The following is a 15,008-nucleotide window of genomic DNA, read 5'->3' as shown; positions in this document are numbered from 1 at the left end:
AATGAATATTGTGAGAACAATATAAATAATAACTAGTATGCTACTTTTATTCCTCATAAGACTCTTGGAATCTTCATTTCTGTATTTTCTAGTTTTTTGTTTGTTTCCGCGTCTTCAAGAATTTAGCATTACATTATTCTGTGTTCTTTATTTTCTGTAGGCCAATTTTGTATAGTATACAATTTTATTAAGTTGTCATGTCGGGTTGGAAAACGATTTATTGGCAATTTACTTTTTTTATGTTCATTTGCTTATTAGGTCCTTCTAGTGGGAGATATTATGGACATAATTGTGCAAATCGTGATACAAGCATGAAACTTGGTATAAAGGTTAACAAAATGATACTTATATAAAATCCGCTGCTGGCCAGAAAAAATAATCTATTTTTCAAGATGGCCACCACATATTTTGAAAATGGCGTCATAACAAATTAGCCAATATTTGTTAATCCTTTGAAAGGTGTGTTATATGTAAAATCCATTGTTAAATTTGACAAAAAGAAAATGACAGTTCATAAATAACGACTAGACAATACATTAATGAAACTTAAGGTGACTTCCGGTTTCAAAAGGTCGGCTAACGAGTCAAAAATTTCGTTTTTTTTACTTTCAAGCAATTTTACAAGGGTTTTAATCATTGAAAGATGTGTTATGTATAATTCAATGTAAGATATGATAAAACGTTAAAAACAGCTCCTTAGTACGACAAAACAACACATGACTGAAGAAAAATAGTGCTTTCCGGTTACAAATTAGATGCAAAATACGTAACAAATATTTTAATAATTTTCATCAACTTAACAAGTAATAACACAAGCATGAAATACAAGCATGAAATACAAGCATGAAATTTGGTATACAGGTAGACTAAACGATAAATAAAAGAAATCAGGTGCTGGCCATCAAAAATTTCTATTTTTTCAAGATGGCCACCGATCATTTTGCAAATGGCGTCAAATCCAGTTGTAAATCTTTGAAAGTTGTTTTATAGGTATAATCCAATGTAAGGTTTTATTTAGCGTAAATTACAGTTCCTTAAGGTGGATAAGGATGTTTTGTTAAAAAAAAATCCTCCAATAGATTTCTACAATATACAAAAACAACACATAAATGACAGAAAAGAGTGATTTCCGGTTTCAAAATTGCGGCAGCATTTTTGAAAATGTATTTTTTTTATAATTTTCATCAACTTAACAAGTGATATCACATTCTTTGTTAAGATTAAATGTCTAGTTTTGTTAGAAAGACAGGTTCATTATCTTAAAATTATCGGACAGTAGCCAATAACAAAACTCGTACAAGGAAGGACAGAACGGTAGCATTTACAGTCACCAACACAACTGGATTTTTCGCCTCCTCATTTCAAAAGTTCCCGACAGGAGGATGCAACTTTAACGGTAGCCAAAGAAGTCCTCGATTTTTTTCTTTCATCCAACCCCAGTGTTCATGAATTGGTACATAAATCAGGCTGAGCCCAAACTTATCCTCCTTGATACGCTGCTCTTTGGATGTGCTCCAAAAAAAACACTCTTGTAGGCGGAACTACATCACAATGCCGCTGCTTCCTGGGTAAAAATTTACATCGTGCCTCGTTAACAGCAAATGCTTCTTTTATGTCCTTGTATGTGTCTTTATACTTCAGCAAAGAAATAAGTACGTCCCTTACATGTTGAAATACTTCCTGTCATCAAAACTGACCTATTCCCTTAGTGTAACATGCACTGAATGTATGAATGAAAGGAAGAGTAGCTACACGAGGACCAAACGCATTTGATATATCACGTACAGGAAGCCATCAAAAGTCTTCATTCGTGCCAAAACCTATCCACAGTTTGTTCCACCATATATTTGGAGTGCTGCAATTCTTAATACTACTACATCTGTGTCGGTGCTACCTTAAATTACCGTCCTACAACAATTTTCATAATCAGGCCGAACATGGACAAACATTCGTATATCTGCTTCTCCATGCTTACAAGGAGTGGCTGGAAAGTATCCTTATAAGTCTCTACAGAAGCATTTCTGTCGGCAAGACACTTAAAAAAATTCTTTTCGTTGTCATCTTCATAGAGAAAACTACTCCAGAACCCAACTTTTGTCTTCTCATATCTAGCCTTTCAATGATTCATTTAGTAAATCTAAAACAATATCTACTCTTGAATACTTATCGATGCAAGATTTTATTTAAAACCGTATAACACAATTGCAAAATCATCAAATATTGATTCCCTACAAGGTGGCCTGGAATTAACCATTGCTGCTCTATCAACGATAAATGCTGTTTAAAATGACATCCGAAGACAAAAAACGGAGGAGCAGTTTGTCTATATGGATTTAGAAATATTCCAAATCAATTTGTCCACTGCGACAAAAAATTAAAGTCTAGAAAAGATATATAATAGCTCTAGCTTTGTTTTTTTTACAAAAAACGTTTACAGTTTTATTTTACCGACATAACAGGAGTTGTTCTTTTTAATCTGGTTATAAGAAACCGGTTTTCCTTCGTTTTGTATTTGCTTCAAACGATCTTCAAATTATTTGCCTTTGATCTTTTTAAAGAAACCCTTGTGTGTTCATTAAGTCGTTCATCTATTATAGAATGCCTCAAACCACTAGATCTTGCAAATTCATCTGATAGTCTACTGACTTCTGGTCTAGCTACCATCAATACGTCTAAATGAGGTCTTCGGTTAAATCTATGACAACACATCGCCCTTTATAAATGCATTATTCTGCTTTTGTCTGATCAATTGTGTTATAAGAAAAATATTTTCTGGTCTTACGTAGAGTAAAATTATCATTTTCAAAATCAATTGCCACCTGTGGGTGACTTAAGAGAAGGGAAGCCATATCTCGGAGAAGGTCGGTCGCGATCGAGAATATGTTACATGATCAAGACCTAAATTAATACAGTATCATGCTTTATATGGACTGTTTGTACAAAATCTGACTAATGAAATAAGCATACTACCAAATTCACAAGAAGTTCTTATTTTATAATTGAACGTCAGGAATTGAACTGTGGTAGAGGTGACTATATTTTCTTACGCCAGTCTATCAAATCATTGAACGTCACAGAGGCATGACATGATTATAATTTCTGTGTTTAGCTTTCTTAAGCCGATATATACCTTTCAAGCTAAAACACATAGAGTTATCTGATGCGCGTGTCTCGTTCTCGTTCTCGTTCTCGTTTTAACCACATTTTTCGTCTTATCCATCAAATACCTGATCATTGCAACTGAATTGGCTTGTTTTTAAACAGTGGCATCATAGATTTTACACTTACTTGCTTTTTAGAGTAATGAGATGAACTACTATTTATACCAGTTTGCCCTGGTTGTGCATACAAATCACTCATTATGTCTATAAATAGTTTGCGCATGTGCAAAATTGTTAAATCATGTGTGTTATAACCTTGAAAAATGTTATCAAACCAAATCATAATATCATTGAAAATCCCAAATCACTTATTTTATAGTAAATAGTTAAAATATTTTTTAATGAATTTTGTCATTTTTTCGCGCATGCGCAAACCCGGTTTGTGTCAAATACTTATGTCTAGTGAATTATTCACATGTAAAGAATGTAGCTACCAAGCCTGACAGCTGCTTTTCACTAAAAGAAGGTAAACGAAAAGTTTTCCAGAAAAAATCAGTATTTTCAAACTGAAAAAACAGCCATTTTAGAAAACGGCGGAGGCCATCTTAAAAAAATGATTTTTTTTAATGGCCAGCAGTTGTTTCTTTGAAAGTATATAATAATGATGCTTTGTGGTAATTTTCATGCTTGTATCTTCATTTGCACAATTCCCTCGATTTTGCCTGCTAATATCTTCCACTATTCTTAGAACAAGTCACTGAGGATTTTCACTAGTTCGAAATCTCATCGTCAAATACATTAACATATGTAAATTGTCATCTTACTAATTGGTCATGTGAGAGTGTTGAATAGTGTTATTGTTGGTAAAATTCGTTTTAGTAGCAATATTACATAAATGTTGTGCTTATATCTGTAACGACGAACCATCAATCATCATTGCACAGTTAGGCGAGATCAAAGTCAAAATAAGGATAACAAAGTTGGTCTAACAACCCATACTGAGCCCCTTTATTATTTTGTCAGCTACATGTATCAGGTCAGCAAATTGTTCACCCCTAGTTTTTGGTGGGGTTCGTGTTGCTTATTCTTTAGTTTTCTATGTTGTGTCATGTGTACTATTGTTTTCTGTTTGTCTTTTTCATTTTTAGCCATGGCATTGTCAGTTTGTTTTAGATTTACGAGTTTGACTGTCCCTTTGGTATCTTTCGTCCCTCTTTTGTTCAGCAAGCAAGAACATGTGATGCGTATCACACATAAGTTTTGCAGCTTTAACTTTTGATCAGCATGTGGAATGTCAAAACATAGCGACACCTTTTCCATCGTTAAAGTCGAGCATTTATATATTGATTTCAAATTGGGTTTATCTTGAACCATTATTCAGGTCCTTATTTACTCTTACAGCTGCCGAAATATTGCGATTAAACTCATCATAGATACCAGGACTCTCGGGAGAGGACAACTATACTTCTTCAACAATTCAAGAATAAATAGAAGTTGCTAGTCTTTTTATTTAGGCTGCTGCAAGTTTACTCAATCTTTTCATTCGGTTGAATTCCAAGGACAAGAAGAATAACGGTCAATTTAGTGTAATTTATCCTTGATCTGATCTTGAAAACACACCATACATAATTTCAATGATCTAGAAATATTCATTTGTTCACTCGAATATTGACGATGATGTTGAGTTATCAAAGTGTATTATGGAACTATAACATTAGCTAGTCAATTCGAGGTTCAATCAGCTTTCGTAGATTGCTTTTGATCTTTCTTGGTTCTAATGTAAATCAAGATTTTTATTTCGATAAATGTTATCCTTTTCAGTGCTTCAATTGGTGGTGCTTTATTATTAGAGTTTGAGTCTTTTTTTCGTTTGGGTATTAGACAATATGAGGGCTCTATTGTGCATTACCTTGATCACTTCTTATTTCTATATTGGATGGAGCAAGTCAATGTGCCGACCTACTTCATACTTTCAAGGTTATCTGCTTTATTGTTATAAGGCAGACGGGGTTGTCCAAAACATTCGGTGAACAAGATACCACAACAGATTACGATGCACAACAGACGACCAGAGCCAATATATAAGAAAACGTCCTTTGGGCTATGTAAGCAAATAATCAGAAAAATTTAACTACCTGCCCTTTTTGTTTCGCACGGAGGCAAGAAACAAGCATATTCTTTATCCTTACGAGTTCTTAATATTATGTCTTTCGTTCATAAGAAGTAAACATGTTGACGAAGTGAATATACACTGCTTGCGAGTACTATAAACATAAGACAACAGATCTAGCAAAATCCCCACACTAAGCTGACCTATTTTTGCCATTTTTGTTTGCTAAAATACTACATACTCGACATACAAAAAATATGAGTTAAACTCTGACAAGTATCCTGGCCACAACAGTGAACACCATGCACTCAAATCAGTCTAGTCATCATGAAACCAACAAAAGTAAAATAATATTTTATCACATTCCAAAGCAATCACTGAATAAACAACTACAAGGGTCCTCAACTAAATGGTTTAATGGGTTTCCTTATAGTTCTCTGCATGCCACATATTCAAGGAGAAACACAAATAATTGTTTTAATAATTTATTGTACTGAAATACAAATTATACAGTAAACAACATTAACAAACAAGTATTTTCTACATCCACACATTATAGTCAGAATATCCCAGGTGTCCACAGTCAAAATGGCAGACACCTATTAATATATCCCAGGTGTCCAAGTCAATATGGTAGACACCTAACAATATATCACAGGTGTCCACAGTCAATATGGCAGACACCTTATAATATATCCCAGGTGTCCACAGTCAATATGGCAGACACCTAATAATATATACCAGGTGTCCACAGCCAATATGGCAGGCACCTATTAATATATCCCATAATTCTACAGTCAATATGTCAGACATCAACAAAGTAATAATCTACAATCACATTAAATATATATATCACAGTTTGTATTTGGCTAAATAATACAGAAAGACAAGTTAAATAGTTTGTAATAACACCTAGTGAAATAGTTAACCCATTTGTACACATTCAATGTAGCAACAAATGGAAACAATGTTCAGATTAATTTATATATAGAATAAAAGTAATAATTAAGCTATCTATTAGCTATAGATGAAAATAAAGAATAATAAAAATATGGCTCTTAACAATAATTGAGCAAAGCAAAGCAAATCATATGCTGTTAAAAATAAGTCATAAATATATATCTCAACTACGTTGTCTTAAGCTAGAAGTTGTGCAAAATTTGACTATCTCTTAAAAGTATAAAGTAGAGGTTGGGATTTCAATTCTCTATTATGAAATAATCAATGGAAAAATATTCAATAGCAGATTATTTTTTTATTATAATAATTAATCTTAACATTTCTATGGTTTACAAACCTATAGCTAGTTTCTTTCTACTTTCTACACTATTGCTTATGTGTTAAAACATTAAATTCTATTTAAAAAAAAAACATAAGACTAGATTTCAAAAGCTAAAAGAATTTTATGGTGAATGAAACGTCATTTTAAATACATACATATCGTGCTTATTTCTGTATAAAGCATATTTTTGTAAATCCCTTACAATCTATGCATAAGAATATTATTTTAACTTATAACTTAAAATTTGTATATAAAACAACCTCATAAGACGATGTTCTTATTTCAAATATTCAAAACTTATGCATCTATCCATATATTAAAACTTATTATGCATTTTCTGTTCATAAACATGTAATTAAATTTTAGAAAAAATGTTTTCTGCAAGAATGTATCAGGTTTCTTTAGGAGAAATGAAGCCCAAATTACAGAATTATATTATCAAGTTTAAGGATTTGTAAAATCTGGGTTGAAATCTATATTTTGCAAACATATAAAAGTCTTCTAATTATAATGAGCATGTCTATTAAGTGTTGAGAAATTTGACTATAACTTCATAGTAAATATAAAAAGAAGATGTGGTATGAAATAGTTATCAAAGGTATCAGGATTATAATTTAGTATGTCAGACGAGTGTAAAGTGACAAACTTATTTATGCAAGACTATATCTACATTAAAGTTTATTAGTAAACTGGCATAAAGAAGGAAGCTCTGAATGGAAAAATAATGCTTATAGACAACAGTAGGCTAAGGATTAAAATTGGCATCCACAATAAATAAATACAATTGTACATTAAATGAACAAAAAATAGTGGTGGTACATTGAAGGGATACAGTTAAAAAATGATACTTTTACAAACATCTCTAATGCTACAGAAACCATTCAACACTACTTCCTGATATGTCAACATCTCCATGTCAAACTGAGCTGCATTTTTAATTTATAATGCAGACCTAATTGAGGTAACATTATTCATATGCTGAAAAAGCACCCAATAACATTTCATGGTTAAAAAAAAATTGGTGTTCTGATTTTTTAACTTTTTTTATATTTTGAAACTCCAATCTATGTAACTACATTGACCATGTACCCCTAACAGTTGCATCTCAATACACTTATTCACATACCTTCAACCCCCCCCCCCCCCCCCAAAAAAAAAACTTTAAAAATTCTAATTTTCAATGCAAGTACTTTAAAATAGCACTTAAATTAATGCTATGAGATGCAACCCAATGAAGATAATACTTTTAGGCTTGGATAAAGATTTAAATTGGAACTTAACACTCGCAAAAAAGTTACATTTTAATAAAATGAAATGCAATAATTGGAATAAAAATTGACATGTAATATATGCAAAAACATTTTTATTGAATGGAAATATTCAACACTGTCTAAATAAATTTAAAAGAAATATACTGGACTTTAATGGACCATTCGATTGATATATTTGTACAGCAAACGCAGTAATATTGTGGATCTAAGAATGAATATTGAAATTTGTCAAGTCTTCTAGAATCTTCTAATTTCTTTGTCAATTTTTACTTTACAAAAGCAGACTATTCTGGACATTTATCAATTGTACATTTGACTTTAAAAGAGTCTGCTTTAAGAAGTACAAATTAGTCTTATAAATCTTCAATCATTACAAGGTCTTAAGTTGTTACTTTGCATTTGCGTGTCTTTGATTTTTCTGACCAGCTGCAAATAATATATAAATTTTTGTAAGAAATATTTTTTATACTTTCATTGCTTTGAACAAAAATTCTTTAGATATTTCTGTGTGATTGTATGCCGACCCAAGGCTTCTTGACTGAGATGGGTTTTTCCCAGTCCAGTGAAGTGAGAATGGACAAGGTAACAAGCTGTTAGAATAGACTAAGTAATAAACTTAAAATATTGATATTGCCTAAGGGAAAATAAGTATAAAATATCATCTATAATCTTTCAAACAAGAGGAGTTTCTCTTTTACATGTCATCTCATGGCTATCACCCTGCAATGAGACGGAGAAAGCACCTCTTGTTTTCAAAAACATAGATAATTTATTTTAACCAATGTCTGACTGATCTAAAAAATAACTTCTGAGATTACAAATTGTCATATAAATATCAGAACTACAAGACATTACAATCGTATCAACTGCCTCTGTCAAAAAAGTCCTTATGTTTCCGATGTGGTATGACTTCTACGTGTGTCTCACCTTTACTTTGTCTATGAGGTACAACCTCTATTTGGGAATCGTTGGACTGTTTAGATTGTCCCACAGATGTAAATTTCAAGCTTGGAGCATCATAATTTGTTGTAGTTTTATAAACATTCGACAATCTTACATTCTGATTTCCTGAGCTCGATGTAGATTTCACCACAGAATTGGTATGTGAAATTGAAGGCAGATTTGAGGTGTTGTTTAGTTTAGTTAGAGTGGTATAGGCTGCTATTGTTTCTGCTCGGTCTCGCTCGTGTTGGACACTGGTGTGACCGGAGACGACACTAGACATAGAAAAGGTTATTATTGGCACAGAACGAGGTGCATTGGAAGAGTTAGCGGTAGAGGACGCCCCAGAAGACAATGGTACAGCAGATGCCACTTCTGCTGGAGTTGAAAGTCCCATGGTCACAGTGCTTGATTTAACATTGTCAACTTTAGCAAGTAATGATGGAAATTCTGACCTTGGTGGCGCTATTTTTGATTTCTCAGAGGATGTATCTGCTGATTTTGCAGTTGTAGCGGTTTCATTTGAGCTTGCATTCACAGCACTTTTATCATTCAAAGGAGACAAAACACTGACATTACGTTTATCTGACTTAACATTAGCTGCAGATGTATTAGTCCCAGTTGTAGTAGATGCAGTACTTGTTGTACCTACTTGAGCTAATATTGATTTAATTTGATCCAGATTTGGTGCTGTACTTACAGGTTTGGGTGCTTGAAGTGTCAAAACACCATCACTTTTTAAAGTCCACACACTCTTTGGCTCTTTACTCCCATCTGAGTCACTGACTTGATTCCAACTTTTACCACCAATCGCCTCAGCAGACGACACTTGAAGCTGTGACCTTTAACCTTTCGTTTGTCACTGGGGAAACTCTTCTTGCTGCCCTAGGGGGGATTGTGTTAGCTCTTGTTCCACAATACAAGACAGACATATTCTTCAATATGTTAATTGCACGGGGGGGGGGGGGGTAACTTTGATATTTTTTTGGTAGGGGTGTGCCATTTTTGCCTCAAAAAACGAACCCATTTTAATACAACTTTCACTGAAATTCAGCACCTATAGTTATATAATTTTTTAAGAAAAAATTACCTTTACTTATATACAATATTTAAAATATTACCCATGCTTATATAAAAACTAACTCATCATCACTCATAATTCATAAATATACCAGCTGCCCTTAAGTTTTTATAAATGAATTGACATCGTGTGGTACACATACATTTTATCGTTATATATACGCATGTATTGTTGGATTGGTGTGTAAATCATACCCCTAATCGATATACAGTTATCAAACGTAAATGCATTTTAATATAGGATGTCATTAAAAAGGAGGGTCATTTTAATATAAAATCTCGCAAAATTATGACCCATATTTTTTGCACATCCCCGTATACCCAATAATAGGAAATAAACCCCCGTGGTTAAGTGGCAGTAACGGTTGGTTTTTCTTTGTTTTCTCAAAACATTCTTTTTCAAGTTCTGAAAATAAAGGATTGCTACAAATAAATGACATAAAAAGAATATGTTTCAGCAAATTTGAATCTCATTAGGTATTTTTATAAGAGACAATACCTTGTTCTTTAATCCTTTTAAATGTAGTAAGTTACAATGGTCAGCAAAAGCGCTTTATCACCTTTTTTTTCCACACCATACCCATGATAGTCTTCCAATCTTTCCTATGTTAAAATTTTATTGATTTCTTTTTACTTATATTCTGTGCACCACATGTCACAGCTAAGGTCCCCCTCGTTTTTCTTATTTTGAAACACTGTACTTACACAGAGACTCCTCTTCTACTCCCGGTACAACCTCTTTCTGGGCACCACATGTAACAGCCAAGGCCCCCCCCCTTTTTTTCTTATTTTGACACACTGTACTTACACAAAGACTCTTCTACTACTCCCGGTACAACCTCCTTCTGTGCACCACATGTCACAGCTAAGGTCCCCCCTTTTTTTCTTAATTTGACACACTGTACTTACACAGCGACTCCTCTACTACTCCCGGTACAACCTCCTTGTGGGCACCACATGTAACAGCTAAGGCAACCCTTATTTTGTCACTGTACTAAAACAAAGACTCCTCTACTATTCCCGGTAAAACCTCCTTTTGGGCACCACATGAAACAGCTAAGATCCCCCTTTAACCTTATTTTGACACAATGTACTTACACAGTGACTCCTCTTATACTCCCGGTACAGCCTCCTTCTGGGCACCACATGTAACAGCCAAGTTCCCCTTTTGTCTTATTTTAACACTGTACTTACATAGCGACTCCTCTACTTCTCCCGGTACAACTGCCTTCTGGGCACTACAGTCCCCCCTTTATTTTCTTATTTTGACACACTGTACTTACACACCGACTCCTCTACTACTGCCGGTGCAGTCTCCTTCTGGACACCACATGTAACAGTTTAGGCCTCCCTTATTTTAACACATAGTACTTACACAAAGATTCCTCTACTACTCCCGGTACAACCTCCTTCTGGGCACCACATGTAACAGCCAAGGTCCCCCTTTTTTCTTATTTTGACACACTGTACTTATACAGCGACTCCTCTTCTACTCCCTGTACATGTAACAGCTAAGGAGGGATTCACATTTATTTAAATTAACCAGACTTACAATAAATTAATTTACAATTTTATTCGATTTCAATTTTCAAAGTTCGTATTCAAGCTCATAAAGCATTTTAAACAAGAGAAACATGCCAAAGATAACTTCAGGTTTAGGTAAGAATCATTAATTTTCGAAATCATTATCTTTAGGTTGACCTCTTAAAGTATGGCATGCCATTGAAGCTAAATAACGATGGCATGGGTAAGCCAGTCATTTGGCCGTCACAGCATGGTAAGGGTTAATAAAAAGTAAAATCACAAAAATACTGAACTCAGAGGAAAATCAATTTGGAAAGTCCATAATCACATGGCAAAATCAAAAAACAAAAAAACAAAACGCATCAAAAACGAATGGACAAGAACTGTCATATTCCTGACTTGGTACAGGCATTTTCAAATGTAGAAAATGGTGGATTAAACCTGGTTCTATAGCGCTAACCCTCTCACTTTGATAACAGTCTCATCAAATTACGCTACGTTTACATGATGCGTTAAATAAACAGTCACAATTAATAAAATAGTCAAAATATGGGTACATTGATCAGTCATCATCGTATAACAATTTTAAAAGGAACAATTTAACAGGACACAAAAACATCTACTATCTACGAACACATGGATAGATTTGAGTGTCTGACGTCAGAAAAGTTATATACGTCACATAAATTCGTCGTTCAATGTGCATACAAACAATTTTAAAATTAACATAGGCATTTAATAAAAGATCCAAATGTCTGAATAGTAAACAGGTGATAAAAGTGTTGAAATGCAAGATGACAAAAAGCCTTTTACTCTTTTTGCTTTTTCAATACATGACATTTAAGAGAGGTTTTAATTGCTCACATTCTTAACTAAATATCTCTGTCTAAAGTCAGATGCCAAAAATTCAGTGGTTGTTTTTGTTTGACAACTGTTTATAGTTTTCGCTGTAGTTTTTCTTGATTGAATTGTTTAATAAAATTGAGACTGGAAATGGGGAATGTGTCAAAGAGACAACAACCCGACCATACAAAAAAAAACCAACAGAAGGTCTTCAATTAGCGAGAAATTCCCCCTCCCGGAGGCGTCCTTCAGCTGGCCCCTAAACAAATATATACAAGTTCAGTGATAATGAACGCCATTCTAATTTCCAAATTGTACACAAGAAACTAAAAAATTAAATGATACAAGGCTCCTGACTAACCATGTTTGTGAGATATCAACCCTCCTCCTATACCTCTAGCCAATGTACAAAAGTAAACGCATAACAATACCCACATATGAACATCAGGCACAATTCTTCCTGTTAGGGGTTTAGTATCATACCATCATAACATATATGAGAAGAACATAACCCGTGTCATGCCAACACTGGTTTTTGAATCAATGTATTTAGTTCCGATGCAAAGACCCTATAAACATACAAGCCGGAGGCTCCTGACATGGCACAGGCGCAAAAATGCGGCGGGGTTAAACATGTTTTGTGAGATCTCAACCCTCCCCTATACCTCTTGCAAATGTAGAAAAACAAACACAATAATACGCACAGTAAAACACAGTTCCACTGAGGTCCGAGTCCGATGTCAGAATAGGTAACAAAAGAAACATAATCAAATTACAATGATACATTATTTAACAAAGAATACTTGCAGTGACTGACAATCGTGCTCCAGATCTCAATTAAACTGATTAAAAGATTATGTACTTTCATATGAATATCAAGTACAATCCTTCCTAGAATGAAAGACATTTCGTGTAAAGCCTCTAACATTCACAACTTTGCTCCCAAAATCTTATTAAGTACAAAGTTAAACACCTCATTAAAAGAGGGACCAAAGATACCAGAGGGACAGTCAAATTGATAAATTGACAATAAACTGACAACGTCATGGCTAAAAGTAAAAGGACAATTAAATGTCATTTAAAAAGTCAGAATGCGAATTTATATGTTCATCTCTTTTTTATAATTTAGTAACAACAAACAAAAGAATTATGCTAATTAGACCTGCTTTGATACTATAACTGCATTTGAATTTTACTAGATTATATTTTTGTACACAATGAAGATTCCGTATGACGTCAAGTTATCGGTAATTCCAATGGAGACTAATAGTGCACCATTTATTAATGACCTGTTTCTGTATTGTGTTGAATAACAATTTATGACTAAAATCAGCAAAAAGATCCGTCGAAACAATATCTGATACATAATGTTTAATCAGGTCATATCAAATTACACGTTCTGTAAAAAAACAGGATAGCGAGAATCAATATCAAAAAAAGAAAATCTATGAAAAGCATTAAATACAAGCGAACGATATCATTTTTGAAATATTAGAAAATTAAACCTATGAAAAGCAGTGCTTGCAATCGAGCGATCATACATTTACACAGTTTTTGGCACGTTACGTTTTCATACATCTCATATCCTACTTCTTATATTACCATACTTTGTATCTTCTTAGTATCTTTGCAGACACTCTGTTAAATCTTTTCATAACATTTCTAGTACAAAATGTAGCAAAGCATAGATAACTTTGTGTAGATTGTTCAAATAAAGATCCGGCTGAATATGAAATAGGACAACAACATTGAACAAGGACACTTCCATGTTGGATAACAGTTATCATTGATGCATTATGAAAAAAGAGAGATTGTATGATTTCCAATGATACAACTTTCCACCCAAATTCAAATGAAATTGAAATTTGCAATTATAGGCAACCATACATCGGTTTATTAAAAAAAAGTACTTTTTTCTCGTCGACCTTTCACAACACGCGGAAAATCTGACAAACGATGTATTTATTTGGCGCGTGGCCTAACACTTTAATAAATTATTTTCATTTTGCTTAGACACTTCTGTTACCTAGTCTCACATCGGACGCGGACTACTTTATAACTACGTATACGTTTTACTGTGCATATCGCTGTGTTTCGTTATTCTACATTGGCTAGAGGTATATAAGGAGTGTTGAGATCTCACAAAACCGGCCGCAATTTTTTTTTAGAAAAAGCAATATTGTGCTTGTCCTTGTCGTGTCCTGGAACAACAACATTTCGGTTGTAGAGAGAAGACAGAGCCTTCAACATAACCGCTGGCTTCATGGAAATGCCAGAAACGCGTGTGCATATTTTATAAAGTAGATTGTGCATGCGCTTCTAAATGCATTACCGAATAGCGTTGATAAGTTTTAAAATGAGGTGTTCAGTCAAAGTTCATCTGTCTCGCGTTTAACTTTTTTCTACTATACTGCTACTTTATCTTTTATTTTTCTCTGTAAAAAATTGTATTCGTCATTTTGCTAATAACACGATTTCCAAGCTTATCCGACAAAATGAGTTTTAATACATTTGTGCATGTGTTTTTCTGGTATAGCGACTACTTGAAATATGACTATTGGAAACATCTGCTTTACTTAACGAAGAAGATGTCTTAGTTATATGCTTTATTTTTACTTCAGCAATGGATTGATCGATTGATTGGTATTGATATATACCACCACTTTCAGCTCTATTTGCTATTTACTGGCGGTTACTTTTATAGATGAAGGAAGTCGGAGTGCCCGGAATGAACAATCTACTTTCGGCGAAAAACTGAAATCTTTTTTCAATTAACACTGGAGTCGAGCGCATCTGCCAATTGCAGAGTTCGCATCATGTGTAAAACAATCCAACAATTTTAATGAATAAGCTTA

General features: G+C 33.7%; 1 long non-coding RNA gene across 1 annotated transcript; it reads right to left on the bottom strand.

Moving 5' to 3' along the window:
* Positions 1 to 5,683: 5,683 nt before the first annotated feature.
* LOC134692871 (uncharacterized) lies at positions 5,684 to 7,548 on the bottom strand. Its single transcript, XR_010102286.1, has 2 exons — positions 5,853 to 7,548; positions 5,684 to 5,810 (listed from the first exon to the last, which is right to left on the bottom strand). It is a non-coding gene; the product is annotated as an uncharacterized LOC134692871 (long non-coding RNA).
* Positions 7,549 to 15,008: the final 7,460 nt, after the last annotated feature.

The sequence above is a fragment of the Mytilus trossulus genome, chromosome 12, assembly GCF_036588685.1.
Source record: "Mytilus trossulus isolate FHL-02 chromosome 12, PNRI_Mtr1.1.1.hap1, whole genome shotgun sequence".
In the NCBI taxonomy this organism is placed as follows: Eukaryota; Metazoa; Mollusca; class Bivalvia; order Mytilida; family Mytilidae; genus Mytilus; species Mytilus trossulus.
This window is presented reverse-complemented; position numbering and strand designations above follow the sequence as displayed.